This window comes from Nelusetta ayraudi, unplaced genomic scaffold (assembly GCF_046127955.1).
Source record: "Nelusetta ayraudi isolate G7.1 ecotype Tasmania unplaced genomic scaffold, CSIRO-AGI_Nayr_v1 ptg000042l, whole genome shotgun sequence".
NCBI lineage: Eukaryota > Metazoa > Chordata > Actinopteri > Tetraodontiformes > Monacanthidae > Nelusetta > Nelusetta ayraudi.
The window spans coordinates 21,232,505-21,247,500 of NW_027466092.1; the positions used below are offsets into that span (position 1 = coordinate 21,232,505).

At 47.0% G+C, this 14,996-nt stretch overlaps 1 protein-coding gene across 6 annotated transcripts in view; it reads left to right on the forward strand.

Moving 5' to 3' along the window:
- The first annotated feature begins 1,958 nt into the window (after positions 1 to 1,958).
- The window catches only part of LOC142894212 (adhesion G protein-coupled receptor L3), a 172,285-nt gene continuing 159,247 nt past the window's right edge, over positions 1,959 to 14,996 (forward strand). For all 6 annotated transcript variants that reach the window (XM_076035476.1, XM_076035478.1, XM_076035480.1 and 3 more), the window contains exon 1: positions 1,959 to 2,074. The gene's annotated coding sequence lies outside the window, so the exon portion shown is untranslated. The remainder of the gene's footprint in view (positions 2,075 to 14,996) is intronic.

The following is a 14,996-nucleotide window of genomic DNA, read 5'->3' on the forward strand; positions in this document are numbered from 1 at the left end:
GGTGTGACATGAGCAGTGGATGTGGGTGTATGCCAAAATCAAAGATTGGTCAGATTGCATTAATCGTTGTCCAACTATCCTCAATGTAGTCATGATACTCTGCCATCTGTGAACGCCCTCCCTTCTTTTTGTGCCGCAGTTTGCGGTCAAGATTGTGCGTGTGATTTCCAAACACTTCCAGGCGCGGTTAAATGACCGACAGACGCTCTGGTGACGGGCGCAGCACTGCCGTTCCACCAAGTTGACTGGTGGCATCTGCTCGCCCCGTCGCCAGAGCCCCGAATTCCATCAAAAGATAATGAAGAGCAGACCTGATGCAGCGCGTCACTGGCTTTTGTTGGTGAGCCAAGACTGGTCAGTTGTCGTGCCCGGACAACTCTTGAGGGATTGGCAGGATGAATAGGTTTTGCTTCCCATCTTTTGTTGCATTGCAATTCAATTTGAAAGAAATTCCATGCTGGATTCAATCATTTTAAAACCTGCGTCCTTTGTATCACTTTGAAAGCATCCACACATCTACAATGGTCTTTTACTTGTGACATACAAGCCAAGTTAGTAGTCAGAATAAAACAAGTCCCAATCCAGTGTCTCCCTCATTTGCATTGGAGACACTCTGCCTCAAATTAACTTGTTTCATTTTGCTTTATTACCCAAGACCTTAACCTGGTATGGACACCTTAATTAAAGAAGAAAAAAAAAAGTGTTGGTGCTCATTCCTTTTTTCCGTGCTGCAGGTGAGAGTTAATTAGGATTCAGGTAAAGAGAATTTGCGTCACAATAGCAGAAAGGTGTCTAGTGGCGTGCTGCGTTGCACCCAGGCTTAAAAAGAAACAAGCTTTTCAGTGTTGCTGGATCCAATTTGAAAGTGGCTCTGTGGAGGTGTCGGTCATTAATTCAGCTGTAATTAAAGGCAACCACTTCACCCTCAGATGGGGTTTTGTCAGTCCACCAATGGTTTGTGTTGAGTACGAGAGGGTGGGGTGGTAGGGGCGGGAAGTGTGAGTGACGCAGAGGCTCAAAGAGAGACAGCGGCATCTCAAAAATATAAATGGCAGTGAGTGAGGTAGGGAGTGAGCAGTGGAAGTGTGTGTGTGTGTGTGTGTGTGTGTGTGTGTGTGTGTGGGGGGGGGGTCGGTGCGAGGCATTCATCAAAATGCTAATGCTGCATGGGATATTTACTGCGGAGTGTTAACGTGCTTTAAAACAGGCTCTTCGTCCTGCAAGCACATCGCCGAGCCCCTGTTGGGCCCCAATAAATCAGCCATTAAAAGCTGATGTGACCTGAATAGCACTTGGTACAGCGGCAATCCGGAGAGTGCGGCGAGCCAGACAACAGCTGAAAAATTTATGAAGATGCCATGCAATGATAGCTGACCCAGAAGAGACTCATCCGAAAGGCTTTTATGTGTGATGCCACTGTGACAAACTAAGACTCACGGTACTGAGGAGTAATTATTTTTACGCTTGCCTCTTTTTCTTCTTCCTCCTCTTTTTCTTCTTTTTTTTTTTGCACATGTGAAATGTCTGCAAGCCTCTTGCTAGTGGACGGTCGGATGAGTTTGGAATGAGGAGTTTTCTTGTTCCAAATGTGAAAATATTTTTTTTTAATAAAGCGTCTTGAGGCTGCACCTGCCGTACAACCCCGCTGGCTTTCATCGCAGAGCCGTCTTGATGTCTAAATGTTGCCTCACCAAGAGCCGGAGACTGAGGTTGTCAACACCGACTAAAGAAAAGGTAGAGGCAGAGCGAGAGATAGACAGTTTGCTGCTGAATAATAAATCAACCGGTTGAGCTTTGCAGCGTGTGATCCGACCTCCTGATTGGGCTTTTTTTTTTTGCGAGGGCAGCGGCCAGTCACCCGTAACTGAACGCTGACCGATAAACTGCCGGTGGCCAATCGATCGCAGCGTCCATCCTTCACCGCAAACCGGTCCTGCTTTATTTTTCTTTAACCTGTGTCTTCTCTCTTCTCCTTCACAGGAAAAGCAATGGTATCATTACCTGGAATGTGACGCGCAGCTTTCTTGTGAGGAACAAACGCAACCGAGGAGCAAGCAGTCCCTCTCGTGCAAAAGTACGTGAACAACTTCACCACCGTTTTTCACACTTGAAAACGCAGATTTTTAGAGCTAAAATCAAGTGGCCGACATGCCGTTTTAATGAAGAGCAATTTATACGGGCCAATTTGTTGGGTGGGTGGGTGGGTGGGGGGGGGCTGTGGATGTTTGTGGAAATGGCTCGCAATGGGTTCTCATATGTAAATCATTGGAGGGCCATCAAGCAGCAAGTCTTTAATTTCTGCTGCCGGCAACAAAGGGGGCCTTATTTCTGCTCGGCAAGCGTACGCATCTCCAGCATGTTTGGACTCCATTCCCTGATGCAAATGATGTTTTTTTTTTGCTGTAATCATGCAAAAGCGCAGCTGGCTCCCATTCCTCCTCCCCTTCTCTTGTGTCTTGTCCCCTCATCACACACACACACACGCACACACACACACACACACACACACACACACACACACACACTAGTGCATCCTCCACCCCTTAAACACCGAACATCTTCTCCCGTCCCCGCCCGTCGTTGGTCTTTGCAGCAACCTTGTGTTTGCTCTCGTCCTCCTCTGCCGTCTTCTTACCCCGCCTCTGTCTCTTCATCTCATGGAGAAATGCTCGCTTCCCCTCCGCCTCCGCCTCCGCCTCCGCCACCGCCTCCACCTGAACCAAACCTCTCCATACCTAATGGAGCCGCCAGCCTCCTGCGGTGAGCTTGGATTGAATTCAATTAGGGATATTGTTTGCCCTCCAGAGTTTACTGGTGGTCTTGGTGGATGACAGCCACAACCCCCACCCCACCCCCACAGCCCTCCTGACCCTCTCCCTCCCTCTCCCACACAGACAAGCACGCCCTGCGATGTCCATCTAACTGCTTTCTCCTCTGGGTCGATGGAGAGCCTCTCCTCCTCCTCATCTTGTACTCACAACCTCCCCCCCCCCCGCAGCTGCGATCATGTCGTTTGCATGGTGTGCCCCCCCCCCCCCCAAGGACTCTGCGGATTTACGTATTTCCCCGATGTCGCACCATCACATTTCACGAGATGAAGCCGCATGAACTCGTGCTGCTGAAGATTGTGTCGCGTTGGCGTTTTTGCTCCGCCCAGCCCCTTTTTTTTTCTTCTTCTTTACGAGCGCGCGAGGACTTGAACCATTCGTCTGACTGCGTTGCGCGACTTGATGGGATGGGAGGTTTCGGTGATGAAGGGGCTCTAATCCTGGCAGCGACGCAGCACACATTACGGGATAATCCCATTTTTAGGATTAATTTGCCCGTCTGCGAGCATCATCAGCACAAATAGAAAGGACGGCAAGTGTTTGCTGACAGAGGTGGAATGGTCATGTCAGTGGCAAGGTGAAAATGGAATTGTTCTGTCATTTGAATAACACCGGCAGTGGCGGGTGGCGGTCGCGTGCGGCGCCGGCTTCTGTTTTTTGTTTTTTTTTGTTGTTTTTTTGAAATGTGAAGCGTAAGTTGGGTGTAGACACGAAGGGCCCCCACCCGCTCTGTGTGGCAACACATTTCAGCCGACTTGTCCTACAAATCGCTGCTTCACCTCCATCCCACTCCAACACCGCCACAGCTGTCACACCGCATGACCGTGCACGGTTCCTCCTCAGACATTAGATCCGGTATTAGCGCCGAACGACGTCAAATGAATTTAAAGCCGGGTTTTTTTTTCCCCAAGGGATAATAAATTGTGCGACGTAGCCTCGCTCGGAATTAAAACCTTAGTTTCATTCAGCTTCTTTGGCTTAATTTGTGGTCACTTAAGACTACATCCCCTCTTTCATCAACTCCACGGGTTCTTCCTTCCGCGATCATCACAATTAATGGGCAATTAAGATGTTTCGGTGAGATCTGCGAAACCCAAAAGAAGTGCGTCTGGATTGTTGGAAAGCAGGAACCTCCCTCAGAGCTTTGCATACCCAACACGGTTGCCCCTAGCATCAGCCATTCAAGTTAGTTTGACCATAATGGCCTGTGATGACATGAGGCCTGCCAAGCTGTGGTTCTGTTATCTTAAAGCCCCGCCATTTGTTTTTATAGTGTGATTCAGGCCGGGACTGTCGGCCCCGATGCAAAACAGGCCATTTGAATGGACGGGGAAGTGAGGTCCCTTTGGCAGATGTCAGCAGTGTTCCAAAATTTGAGTGCCGTCCACAGACTGTCGACTCGGCACTTCTTTGTCACTCCTGCCCTGTTACTCGGCCACCTATCGTCGGTGCCAGAATAACCGGGCGCAGCACCCAGAGCCTTTAAACGACCAAATTATTTTTAAGGCAGGCATTTCTCGACAGTTGACAACGACAAATTTGTCCACCGTCGGCATGAATGACTGCTGTCTTGACAACAGCAGCCCCTCCGGCCATGTCACCGCTCAGACGGTTGTTTTGGCCAAACAGGCGGCAGCTTGGTTACAACATCGCTCCACCGGACTCGTCGCCGGGACTCCTCGCACATTGGTTTCTGCAGTTTCCAGTCGAGCTACATTTTTCACTTTGTGCCACATTTTGCGCCTCCTTTTCTTGTACACACAAAAAAGACATAGCGCTAACAGCTGTCACCACCTCGCTTGTCATTCCGGGCAGGACGTGTCTCTCTTGTCTAGATCGGTAAAGTGATGATGTCCTTCAACTTACCCCTCCTGCACGCACACACACACACACACACTCTTGCTCACGCCGCTGACAGAGTGGCAGGTAAATGCAGTCGGATCTATTTTTGGGTAGGGGAAGGTGCTGCTGCGGCCGCTGCTGCTGCTGCTGCTGCTGCTGCTGCTGTTGCTGCGGCTGTGATGTTGGCACGGTCATCTTGTTGCGAGGCCAGCTCCGTCTCCTGACACCTGCCCGGACACTTTGTGTGTCTTAATAAAACAACAACCTTGACAGTGAAGTCGCGTGGCGGCCCCGCCATCACGTCTGCGCTGCGTCGTCCTCCCGCCAGCTCTCGCTTCCTCCCGCTCGGCTTTTCCGCTTCACACCGCAGCGGCTTATGCTAATGTAAACAAAAGGGGGCGATCTGTTTGACGGCAATTACATCTGAGCGTCGTGCACAACACCTCTGGAGCCGTGCTGATACATCCGATATGACGGTAGAATCTGAAGCAGCCCAGCGGAAATATGTAAACTAGGAATGACTTGAAGGCCTTTTTTTTTTTTTTTTTTTTCCCCAATTGCAACGAGCGAGCACCGAAGTGATTGGATTTGATTGGATAGAAGCTGTTTAAAATGCTCCTGGTCCAGGGAGATGTCCACTAACTGGAAGAGTTTTTCCTGTTTGGTTTCCGTAACAAAATCTCCCTTGAACCGGAGCTGCGAGCCGTCCAAAAGCTTGGGCTCCGGCAAGGTGTGCAGCTCTAATCAGCTCTGTTTGATGTGCAGAGGCAGCAGGCTTTTGCGGAGGAGCCAAGATCTCTTAGGACATTAAGGGGAGAGGATAGGAGGGAGAGATTACTGCTGGTCTTTTTATAGAGGATCACTCCATCTTGTCCTTTTTAGCACACTCATTAGTTCTCACTTTTCCCCGGAGGGTGATTCTGTCTCTCTCTGACCAGGACCACTTCCCTCAAGTTGGCAAGGAACCACGTTGGCTATCAGCTAACCAAATGTGATTCCACAGCTTTTCCATTCCTATCAAGTCACAGTCAGATGGTGCCTGTGTGGTAGCCAGCGCTCGCATCCTGGCAGGTACGAGAGGCAGTTGAATAATGAGTGCACAAGCTCTGCTGGCAACATGACATTCTTCTTCTTCTTCTTCTTCTTCTTCTATAAAATCTTCAACAGATCTTTGACTGGTGCCTGTAAAATCGTCCCCCTGTTCCTGTCATCAAACTACCTCCAGGCTTTGGATGCTGTCAGGTGGAGTTCATTGCCGCGCAACTGGCGCGCACGCTGAGCTAATCAGAAGTTGTCAAACCTGAAGCCCCCCCCCCGCCTCCTCCCCCGTTCCTCCCGCTCTGATTACGAGTGCGCTCGGTTAGTGCAGCCCGAACGCCGGCGCTCTAAAGCGTCCTAATGGCCTCTTCATCAGCAGGGATCATTACTAAATAATGTCCTGTGACCGCAAATTTGGCAGCGTGGTTGCTGTTCCGCAGAGGAAAATGGAGACACAGATGGTTAATAGGTGCTTGTTGCTGCTGTCCGCCTATGGGGCCAAGCCGAGCGTGCGCCAGTGCGCCGGGCGTGCGCCAGTGCGCTCTCACACGCTTTCACGACCCCCCGCCCTCCCCCACACACACACACACACACACACACACACACACACACACCCCGGGGTTGGACTCCTCTCAAAGTAAACCCTATACTGCTGCTGTTTTACATGTCACCAAGTGGTTTATGAAAGTTTGATTTCCATGTTCGTTCTGCATATGCATGACGTGCCGCTTCGCACCTCGGACGGGGAAAGTGGCCGTCTTCTGAAAACACAACAAAGGAAATTATTGATTTGCATCTGCTGTGCGCACAGCGCCGTCATCCAGGGCGACGCCTGATCCCAGAGGTGCCATCACGGCCGTCTGTCCCTTTTACGATGGCTCTAAAACCACGGACAGGGACTGCAATCTGCTTCTGCCCCCTCTCGGATTTTATTTACAGCCGCAGCTTGGCAGTAAAGCTGGAATTTATGACTTACTTTTTAATTAGAAATAATGTCTTGTAGAGTTTAAATGATTGATGGTTCAATCAATATATAGACTGCAGCGGGACACTACGACGGACGTCACTATTGACGGCGGGCAGAGTAGCTTAACTTAACACTTTGTCGCTCAGAGAAATATGCAGTGTTTTGTCTGGAGGTGGAGACGGCCCCCTGTCCCTTGCTACTGTCTCCTCTGCTACACTGTCCACACTTTTTTTTTCCTGTTCTTCTTCGCTCAGCACGCAGCATTTTCTCCAGAATGAATCAACCTCACCTGTCACGCTGTATTTAGGCAATTACTTTACCTCAGCAAAAGCCCATTGTGTTGAGTGCCACGTTTTGCCCAAGTTTGAATAGAATAAGCCTTGGGGGTGGGCTCCGTGTGAATAGAATCTCACAAGCTGGAAGCAATGCAATTCTCCAATAGGTAGAGGCTCGTTTTAATGGGTGAAGCAATTTCTTTTCTTTGCCTCACGTTCAGGGAGAAGAGGGCGAGGCAAGGATTTTCAAGAGGAATAATTAAATAGCAGGCACGGGGACGGGATTTGTTTCCTGCCACCGTGGAAAACTGCGTAATGTACACTGGGGATGGAAATTATGGTACTTGACAAGTGAAGTTCAATTTTGTCAGTCGTGGCTTATTGTGAAGAGCTCAGCCTGGGCTGCGCTGAACTCTGAGTGGCTTTTTATGAGCAAGACAATTTCAAACAGTGGTCAGAAATTGGAACAGAGTTTATTCATAGCTTTTGCTTTCGGCTGGACCCTGATGTGAGGCGGCTATCGAAAGAAATGTCCACTATCCGCTTAGACGGCACTGATGGACGTCAACCTATTGCTTCAAACTGCCGTTTACCTCCATTAAAGTGGGTTTTGCTTTAACCAGTGACTGTTTCATTCATTCGGTTGCACCGACCATGAACCGCAACACAAGTGATCGAACTTTCACACCAACCTTTCTTATTTTACGTTTTTAGTCACCTCGATCAAAAATGGTGTCAAATACCTTTTTGAGCACAAAGGACATGACACAGCAGATCACTCTTGGCCAGGTGGCTTGTTAATAATCAAATCTAAAGTTAATAAGTAGGAATTCTGGCGATGGACTATTGGTCTCCTTCCTGTAATGGGCGTAATGTGACGCGTACTGCCACCATCCAGACCACCAACCTTAAAGAGAACCTCAACAGCCGGGATAATCTTATCCAAATGGACCAACACAAGCCACTGCAATATCACCTGTCCTCTGAGGCTGAGCACAATGCCGCTCTTTCTCATTGATTAGTGTTGCATTCACTGCCCAGGGGCAATGCCGAGGCCTTAATAACGACCTTATGCTTTGTTTCCATGGTCTTGGCAATACAATCACCATGAAGGACATAGATCCCGTGCTTTGCAGCTTGACTAGCCACCCCCAGTCAATGGTTAACTGTTCTCGGGTGATTCAAAGCGTCCCAGGCTCTGTTACAACTGACCGCACTCCTGTAGATCTTGACCTGGGTGCTGTTTTTCCTCCCGGCCGCTCCCCTCACTCCCCCCTTCTTCATATTCACTCATTCCTCCATCCCGCTTCTCTGCTGGCATGTCTGAGCTTATCTTCCTTCTTTGTGCAACATAAGCTCGTAGATAAGCAGTATATTGGACTGGGTTACTCATGTCTGTCTTGTTCATTCATTGGAATCCTCTAATTCCCCCCGGGAACGCATTCTCAGAGCTCGCAGGTGGCCCGTGTTGCAACACAGAGGCCATGCATGATCTCACGAAAGCAAACACAGACATTTTAGTCACCGCTGCCACTTTTGTATTCCTGACCAATGACTGTAATTCCCCACCATGCATGTGCACTACGAGTATACACATGACTTAGCCGTGAAAACATGCCACTGTTAGGCATGCAGCTCTCACCCAGACTAGCTGTGAAGTCAGGAATTAGTCATTTGTTGTATTTGCCCCTCTTCTTTATCCTGGTTGATGCAAAGTGATGGCAGATGGAAAGTAAACGTGCTCAATTTTTTTTTTTAATCCATTGTCTTATAAATCCACCTGTGCCTTCACTGTAGGTTCCATGAGACTTTGGGTTGTTCTTATTGAAGCACAGCCCATTTTCTTTGCATTTGATTTTTTACCAGGAATGGGCAGTTGCAAACCTGAGCAAGAATAATGCTCCGAGACTCCAACTGGTCCTGCTCCCCAGTCAGGGTCACCGCCCACCATGATCTCTGTTCTGTGAAGTTAATTAGGAATAAGAACATGGCACGACCCTCAGGGTGTTCTCCATGATTGGAATAATGAACACCTGAAAATGACAAGGACCAAGAATGGGGGGATAAAAATATATATATATATATAATTTGGCCAGTGTTCTGGTCATTACATTAGGACTTTTTGAACTCATGTGGCCTCTATAATTACGTACCAGGATATTTTTTTTATCCATTACCTTCTAGTTTTATAATGAAAAAGTCTTTCTTGTCATTTAGTTCCAGGGGTGAAGACCCAGGTAGCGTTCCTGGGCTGGATAAATTGGATTCTTAATTGCCACTTGATGTATTGTTTAATATAGTTAGTGATACAGCCCACTGTAGATTAGAATCACTACTCTCCTGCTCATATCCCTAGCTGGGAAATCCAACTGCATTTAATGTTCACTTGAACTGCATTGCAGTCGCATTAAGACCATTTCGAGGCTTGTCTAATTGTTTGGCAGCAGTCGGGTTCGTTTTTGTTATCAAACAAATTAACCAGTGTCCTGTTAAATGTAACAAACAGCTTTATAATATTGTGTTTACATAGAGGAAAACTTTTATATTGCATCTTTGCGCATTTTAACATATTTGTTCCGTATCAGATATAGCCTCAAGGCAAAATGGAAATGGCGATGCAAACAAAATTGAAATAAATTGTTTTTCCTTTTCTTTTGCTGTGTTCTTTCTGTGAGGCGGAGGTTTTGTGGGTGGGTTGGAGCCTTGCTGAAAACTTTGAGTTAAGTCTTTGCTGCCAGATTAGAAGTTTCAATTTTTTGCACTGTCAAAAGAACCATTCTGTTGTTTGTATTTATAGAGGCATGCATTACAAGCGGAGTATTGGTTTCCTACCAAAAATACAGAGCCTAAAAACTACATGCAGCCTCGATGATTTCTTCTTTTTTTAAGGAAAAAAAATCCAATGAACTTGTAATTCTCACATTGCTTTTCTGTTGCTGCTGGTGTGTTCATGTGGAGCGGGGTCAATTTTAGCATTCTCCCAAAGTATACAGTCTTTCTGCGATATAATAATCATTTGGCCCGATGCCTTGATTCGACCTGGTGAATTGTTGCACCCGGGGTAGGTCTGCTACGTCTGCTCGGCAGGCACATTTTTTTTATCAACCTCATTCGTGGGTCACAGAGGGTTGTGTGCGCCTCCAGCCCCGCCCCTTCCTGCCTATCTATCTGCGCTGGCAGCAAGCACGCCCCAGTACCCACAGTCCCCTGATGCAGTCTGGCAGGCCCACTGAATCATCTTCCCATCGCAGGTGGGGGAAACACAACAGCGGGGATTGGCAGTCCAAAGGTGGCGTCTGGCCCGCTGTTGAGTGAGGTGTTTGGCTTGCTTCCGCTGGAAGTGCGGATATGTCATATTTTCTCATGTGGCAGTAGAAAAAGTATTCCCTCCGCTGGACTCGTCCATACAGAAAATGTGAATTATCTCTCTCTCTCTCTCCGTCTCTCACTCTGCACTGTGTGGCTGTATGTATCGGTGCCAGTCTTTGCCTCGTGTGTTTCTATGTTTGCACTTGGTTTCTCTCATGTTTGCAAGGGCCCACTTTCTTGTAAACGCTTGCAGGAAGGTGGCTGCGAGGAGCTGCTGATCAAAAGAGGAAACCTGGTGGCCAACAACGGTCCCGACGCAAGTGGCAGATGCTGCCCGTCTGCGTTAGAACCGCACTATCCTTATTTAACCGGCTTTGGCTATTAGCTCGGGATCAGTTTTCTCCCGCCTTTGTGTGCCGAACACGGCACAGAACTGGGAACGCCAGGGATATCTGGTTTCTCTGTGACGCGGTCACTGTGCTCTTGGGTGAATTTCTGGCCAGAAAAAAACCCTTTCACAGTAATTGAGTGTGAATAAAACACTTGCGCTTGCCTATTGTCTACAGTACTGCCTCGCATTCCGGCCAGTTGTGAAACAAGCCATGGCAGGAAAGGGTAGAGAGAGGAGTGACTTGTGGGGAATAGGACGAGGGGGTGATCTCAGAAAAGATAGCTTGCTTGCAGATTATATAGGATGCCATGAGAAATAAGCAAGAAAGGCCTTCTGAGGCTCTGCGGGGCAGGAGAAATATATATATTTTTACAGCGATAATAAAGGCAATTTGCAAGCTAAGCACTGCATACTAAGTGGACAGGCATGTTGGTGGAACACAAACCGTAGTGGGCCCTTCACATGGCATGCCGGAGATTGATTGAGAGATTGGCTGCGCTTAATTGTGCTGCACCATCTGCCCAACTTCCAGAACCTGCCAGGCATGTGACAGATTCCAACAGGCTTACTGACGAACAGATGCATGCAGGTGTGCATGTGCTTGTGTGTGTGTGTGTGTGTGTGTGTGTGTGTGTGTGTGTGGGGGGGTGATTCTTTTTTTTCAAGAGACTTAAGATGAGGACCCTCCTCTTGGAGACCACAGCGACAAATGCAAATTAGCATTGTGAAAGCCCTTTAATTTGCATAATTAAATCTCTCCGTGTCCAGTGGGCCTTTCTTTGCTCGTAGCGTCTCCGAGACGTCAAAGTGGTCACTGATGCCGTCGGTATTGATGCAGTGGACAGACAAATGTCATATGCAGAGGAAAATAATTTCCATAAATCAATCAGGTGTATCCCCTCTGTCTCTTGCACAATGACACAGATTGCCGGTGTAATTAAAGCAAATGTACAACGTGGCCAAACAGCGCGTACAGATATACGCAAGACATCCTTTTGGTGATGAGGGATTGGATACAAACAAAGAAACACTGTGACATAGTGTGATGCAATATATTAAACTGCCGTTAAATTGCAATAGAGATGCAGGTGTCAAGGAAAATAATAATTTGGTATTGTTGTAATGGTCTGTATTCATCGTATACAGGTGTGTGTGTGTGTGTGTGTGTGTGTGTGTGTGTGTGTGTGTGTGTATACACATATATGTATGTATATATATAATTATATATATACATATATATATATATATATCTATTGGTCCCGATCCCATCCCGATTTTCTTTTTTGTCAAGGCAAACCCAAAAGAAAACAAAACAGGAGTCAAAATATGTGATAGGTTCACCTTCATGTCTCGTGTTGCGCAATTTCCTTGGTGCATTTTCCCCACGCAGGACTAATAAATGTCTCTTCTTCTTCCGCTCTGTTTTTTGGCCGCTGATTGCAGCTGAAGTTTGTGCTTGCTTCATATTCTTCGTGCTCATACCCCCAAACTCCCCCTGGTGATTATTATTCAGTAGATGCACTGTTTGGCACAAGGACAGAAGTTTGCATAATTTATGCAAGGCCGTCATCAAATTTGAAAGATGGCCTCCCCATCTTTCCCTGTGCTTTTAACTAAATAGATGCCCCACAGCCTGGACATAAACACAGCAGAGAGGAAACTTGATATCTTTATCCAAACTCTGGGCCAATGGCAGCCTTTGGAGAGAACACCAGAGCTGCTGCCTACAGCCCACGGACCTTTATTGGAGTTGTCCTCCCGAAGCGGTCGCACTCTCTCCCACCGGGCCTATGCCACGTCAACATGTGGCCGTCTTTAAGGGGACACTTTATGAGCCGCTTCCCGCCTCCACTTTCAGTTTGTGCAGACGAGCCGTATGACAGCCAATCCAGCCCTCCGCCTCTGCATTGTTTCCCTGCGGGCTCTCACCTTCCGACACGGCAGTTATTTTCAGAGTATTGCTCACAGGAAGGCGTCCTCAAAGGAGAAAAGAAACTTTGTTGTTCGGCATCCCAGGAGAGAGCACTCTATATTTACTTTAATGAAGAGACAGGCGATGTAAATAAAGCGCCCTCTTTCATAGCAGCCCGGTCCAAATGCCTCATGTCTCACTTCCGTCATCTGTAATCCTGCTTGTGTGCGCTGTTTCCCAGCTGCATTATCCACTGCTTGGGGATCCTTGTTCTAGTCTGTGCCTCGGACTCGTAATCTGCGTTGCCAGATCCGCAGAGGGGGAAAGCGGGACGTACAGCACTTCGTCCGGGTCTTTTGTTTGACGTGTGGCAAATACGGGAATTTGGCGTTTGTCCTTCAATTTCTAAATGGCTTCTGTTTAGTGGCCTGGAAACCGTTATCCAGGATTGTGAAGGTAAATGGCAAGACTGAATAATGTGCCTCTTGGCTCCTCTGCTTGTTCCCTCCGCGCTCTGTTGATGGAGTCCAAAATGAGGCAGAAAACGGCCTCTTATGAAATCTCCTCACCGGTAAGCCAAGGTACTTACTCAAAGACATTTTTAATCTCCAAAAAAGTGATTACAGTACCACATCTTCCTCAGGTTTTAAACCCTTTGAATCTACTTTTGATATAATTCTTCCTTTTATTTGGATAATCTCCATCCTCATCATGTTCGGTCTTGCCGGCTGGCTGGCTTTTCGCACTGGCTAATAGTTTTAATTTGTCGGAATTAAAAATTCATGATATTTTGTTGCCGCGCAGTCATTTCATTCACGATCTTTAAAGAGGCATTAAATGGGCTGCATTTCCATGCGGGCCGAGCTCATCAGATCGCATTACTTCACTCTCCGGGCAGACTCTACATTTCCATTTAAACCTGCTGCTCGCCTCTCTGGAGCCGATCAATAAGCCAGCCGAGTGTGTTATTTTGCATGATGCAAACTGCCGCGCGGATGACAAGAGGGCGACGGAGAAAAAGCAAAACGGGGAGGTTTGCTTGACAGACCTTTACTCTGCGACCCTCGAAAACTGATTTGTTTGGAGACGAAGGCGCCATCCAAAAAAACCCGGAGAGAAACAAACAATTTAGTGCCTTCCATTGTTCGCAAGGAGTGACTGGACGCAGAGGAAACGAGGGCAACGGTGCACTCGAAAGTAGCCGGCTATTTTGTCTTCTTTTTGGTATTGAAGGAAAACAGATCAATGTGCTCCACTTGGTTAGGGGACCCTGGGGATATATAACTTCCCCCATGACACGAAGCTCCAGAGACGGCATTCTTATGATTTATTTATTTTTTTTCCCTCAAGCGAGACTTCAGGATGCCAGACAGGAACATTGGATGCATCTTACTCCATAGCATGACCCCTGTGCTGTGGATTTTGAATATATACATAGTAACAAGGAATAAAATCCAGTCTTAGAGTGACTTGTCTGATGTTGTACCTACTCTCTGCCATCTGCTGTGTTGTCAGGCTTGAGCCAGCCATTTATTATGAGGGCTGGTGTGCAGACAGTGATCGAAGAGGGTGAATACTGGACTGTGTGCCTTTATCTCCAACAATAAGAACTGCATCTACTAGCAGGGACAAAGCAGTGGGCTCGCAGACGCCGAGGCTACTCGGAGTTCGGGCGACAGCTTGAGTTTGTCCTTTTGTCCATCGGTTTACAGACCGCGCTGCTGAAAGAGGATATGACGCCATATGGCACGCCGCAGCCGTAGCCACGTCTTGAGTGATTCATCTCTCACGAAAGGTCCTTTCGCATTTATAATTTATGTCGCTGGAAACTTCCTGCAAAAGGTGGGACAATTTATCCATTTTTAAACAATTTAACACCTGCCAGCTGCAATCCTTCAATTCAATCTCAATATTTTTGAGGATGTAACCCGGGAGATGGTGCTCTATTTGACAGGCTGTCACGTCTAAATTGTTCTGCAGAGGTGCATCCATACCAGTGTTTCTCAAATGATGGAATCACACGGCCCACGGGTGCCCACATGTACACACAAAAACAACACATATATACATATACACGTATGTATATATATATATATGTATATATATATATATATATATATATATATATATGTATACATATATATAAATATATATATATATGTATGTATATATATATATACATACGTGTATATATATATATATATATGTGTATATATATATATATATATATATATATATATATATATATGTATATGTATATATGTATATGTATATATCTCAGTGCTTCTCAATTATTTTCTGTTATGTCCCCCTAGGAAGAAAATATTTTGCGCCCCACCACTCTCCGCCGCAACTAGTATAATTTGTCTATAAAATTGTTATCAGTGCACCTCTGCATAACATTGATTCCTTATTAACATTAAAGAAAACAAAC